We start from the raw sequence: 4,336 nt of genomic DNA, 5'->3' as shown, positions 1-4,336 counted from the left end.
TTTGCATTTGTTAAAACCTTAAGAAAAGTATCAGATTTGTTATGTGTTATTAAAAACACTCAAAGCTTTCTGATATTCAATAAACAAAGTGTTATTGTCTTTCGTAACCCAGGGATTATAAACGACTTTCTACTTCTAAACTGGATATGCTACAGCTTCATTTTTCACAATATAGTAAATACACTCCTTCATGATATTATATGGTTTTGTAACACATTTATTAACTAATAACTGTCGAAAGTTGTCAATATTCTGTTGTAATTTATCCAGAATAAGATTGGCATTTAATTCATTCCATCTACCTGTTGTACATTTTGACCCTTTTTACAATGGATGTCTGTATTTGAGCATCAACGCACACTTTTCTGCTCAGATATCGACAAACTTATAAATACATGTATAAATAGACAAGGATGAATGATCCGAAAAAAGTACAAAATTGCCCTGATGTAAAATTACAGACATTACAAATATGATAAGCCACTGTCAATAAATAATCAATAATACTTCTACCGGGTTTTTTTTATAACGTTTAGTTTTCCACTTAATCACATGGATCCCGGCCGTTTATCATACACAGATCATGTTATCTGCACAAGTCAAGTTGTCTACGCCAAACTTTTAACAGTATGATCTATATTATTACTTGCAACTTTTGTTTCATCAGTCTTGTAGTCTATTTTGTAATTGGGGGAGTCTTAAATACTATCACGTAAGAAATCATTGAATGTGTAATCAATCATATTACAAGTTCGAGCTTTTAAATCATTTGCAATATATACATCTTCAGCTAAACCGTACTTTGCGATGGATCTTCAAGACAAAGGAAAACATCTGTATCATTATACTCATAAAACATGCTATTTTCTGATGGGATATAACAAAAAAAACGGAATATATCATGTTATTCTGTACCATAATAAAAAAAAATACGGGTCTTTTCGCTGCAATATCCTACTTTAAAAAAAAGAGTTTAATTCCTCCCCTTTACATAATTTTCTTGGGAATAACATCTTATCATACTCTACCAGCTCGAGATTGTCCTCTTCGCTAATCCAATCGCGGTACATAAGAAATCTGTTCCTTCATCTTCATATTCATCCGAGAAACTTCCTCCTTAAATATTTACGCTTACGAATTTTTGTGTGGTCTTGTTGTGTAGGGCGTTGTTATGAACAGTTTTTTTAAACAAATTAAACTCAGTGAGTGTTAGCTTTGTTGTAGATGTTGTATTTGTTCGATTATTTTATATTCGGTGCATGCCCTGAGTATGATTGTTTTGGGTAGGAGGTTCCACTGTGATATGGTGTATGGAAAGAATGAGTGTTTGTATGTGTCTTTGGACGTGTCCCCGACGTGTTCTGGTGTCTGCCGGGAACCTATTGTTAGTATGAATTGCTACTTGTGGGTGTTTTATTTTGTAGAGAATAATAATGCGTGTTCTTGTTCTGCGTGTGTGTAGGGATGGCCACCTATGATGAATATTCACCATTGTGAAACTCATGTCTTTCATCATTAACGCCTTATTCTTTGGCTGCATGGTGTTCTTCCTTTCTGTTTGATGCCCCCTTTGTTGTTGTCTGTCGTACCGGCTAGATACATATTTATTGATGTTGTTTTCTGTGTGTTTTTTATTTTCTATATCAAGAAAAGGTTTATGATCAATACACACATTTTGTTTGACCCCATACTGAAAGCCATATCTTGCACATAGTAAGGATCATTTACTGTTTTCACATCGATAGTTCTTAATTGTATTATACAAAGCATTTCCACGTCCTAAAAACTACGAACCGTTGTGGATGTAATCCAATTTTAAGCCGCAAGCTCAACCAATTAAAAAATCTCTCCAAATACCACGACATATACGCACCAGAGAAAGGTTCCGCTTGCTTGTAGAAAAAAGTAGGTTAGCTAGAAGGAATCATCGATTCACTGATATCGATGAAAAGACATTGCAGTTGTCATTATCCCCATCACCCCACAAATGAAACTTTGTACCACAAACAGATGAAGGTAGATATTCAAGAATGTGTTTGCTGCAAAAGAGACAAACATTGCATCGAAACGACAAACATTTTTGCTGAAATCACCTACAGATTAACGTAAAATGTCCTGCCTAGCAAAATTACAATGCGCCTGTCCTTTTGCGCAGAAAGGACCAGTTCGTCCCTGTTTAAATGCTATATTTAAAGAATAAACCCCTCACAGATCTGCAAATGCAAATGCAAGCATTAGAAGCTTTTGCCAATACTCGCCAGAAAACAGCATCAGGGAACTACGTCTGTCCCTACTTGGTGACCAATTAGAGCGGTTCAGCCAATAGGAACGCGATAAACGAAAGTGGCCTACGTCATTAACTTGATACGAATAAATCATTGATACCTATAGAACGATTTCTTAGGGGTCGTCTGGAAATGACAATATGTTTTGTTTTGTTTTGTTTGTAGTTTTCGTATGGTTATTGTATCTATTAATTTCATTGAAGGTTGCCGTACCATGTTCCAAAACGACATCACGTTAAATATTACGAGAAAGAGCGCGGTCGGATTTTGTTTGTTTTCCCCCCAAAAGCCTGAATGCCGCTTATGTGTACACGGGGAATGTACATGTATGTATATGGCTTATATGCTAATATGAGGGCAGCCATCTTTTGATCTTTTATACTCTTTCTCAGTCGGGTTTATTCAAGGGATAAGATTAGGGATTTGTATTGGGTTAGGAAGTACAGTTGTTATTATGCTAGCTGATGGATAGGATACTGTTTGCATTACATCAGGGATGGTTAAGTCTGGGCTATACAGTAGAGGACTTTACGACAATGCCTTTTTATTGTCTATATCAGGATGACATTTACTGACAGTGGGGGTTTCTACATAATATAACATGATCGCTGCCGCAATATTGCAAAGACGATGTTATCTTATCAGAGCACATTATTTTTTCAGTTTTCATACATTTTACATCTCATGTGTAATTTTCCTGTTGACTGTAGTGTTTTTTACAGTATTGTTTTAAATAATGTTTCCATTTTATTTAGTTAAGTTTATCTTGCATTTGTTATTTGTCATCGATATAGTTGAACTTCTGTTGGTACCTCATTCAACAATAGTGCATGGGACACATATAATGATACAGTGTACACCTATATAAAGTAAGATCTGAATACAAATGTAGTTACATATCAGAAATATACAATTTATATGGCAACACCAGGAACCGGGATACAGTCTCATTGCAGAAAAGGACACCATAAAGAAAGTCAGGGAGAAACGTTACACACACAAATGTGACTGCACCGTTGGGATCTGGTAATGAGTTCCACTGCATCATACAGCTGTTTCCTCTTTCTAGGCGTCAACAGTGATCATAGGGGCCAACAGTGATCATAGGGGTCAACAGTGATCATATGGGTCAACAGTGATCATAGGGGCCAACCGTGATCATAGAGGTCAACAGTGATCAAAGGGGCCAACAGTGATCATAGGGGCCCACAGTGATCAAAGGGGCCAACAGTGATCATAGGGGCCAACAGTGATCATAGGGGCCAACAGTGATCATAGGGGTCAACAGTGATCATAGGGGTCAACAGTGATCATAGGGGCCAACAGTGATCATAGGGGCCAACAGTGATCATAGGGGTCAACAGTGATCATAGACGTCAACAGTGATCAAAGGGGCCAACAGTGATCATATGGGTCAACAGTGCTCAAAGGGGCCAACAGTGATCATAGGGGCCAACAGTGATTATAGGGGTCACAGTGATCATAGGGGCCAACAGTGATCATAGGGGCCAACAGTGATCATAGGGGCAAACAGTGATCGTATGGGCCAACAGTGATCATAGGGGCCAACAGTGACTATAGGGGCCAACACTGATCATAGGCGTCAAAAGTGATCATAGGGGCCAACAGTGATCATAGGGGTCAAAAGTGATCATAGAGGCCAACAGTGATCATAGGGGCCAACAGTGATCATAGGGGCCAACAGTGACCATAGGGGTCAACAGTGATCATAGGGGTCAAAAGTGATCATAGGGGCCAACAGTGATCATAGGGGCCAACAGTGATCATAGTGGCAAACAGTGATCATATGGGCCAACAGTGATCATAGACGTCAACAGTGATCATAGGGGCCAACAGTGAGTATAGGGGCCAACAGTGATCATAGGCCCCAACACGTTGGAAATCACAACTGGCCTTACTGCTGTTGACCTAGAAGAGCAGATGCGTGAAACACCTTCATTGAGCATTTCAAAATTTAGAGGAGAACTGTTTACAATAAATCTTGGAGACTAAAAAAACCACCAGCAACGTTTACTATTTTGTCTCTTGAA

The sequence above is a fragment of the Mizuhopecten yessoensis genome, unplaced genomic scaffold (genome assembly GCF_002113885.1).
Source record: "Mizuhopecten yessoensis strain PY_sf001 unplaced genomic scaffold, ASM211388v2 scaffold267, whole genome shotgun sequence".
Classification (NCBI taxonomy): Eukaryota; Metazoa; Mollusca; class Bivalvia; order Pectinida; family Pectinidae; genus Mizuhopecten; species Mizuhopecten yessoensis.
Note: the sequence above shows the minus strand (reverse complement) of the source record.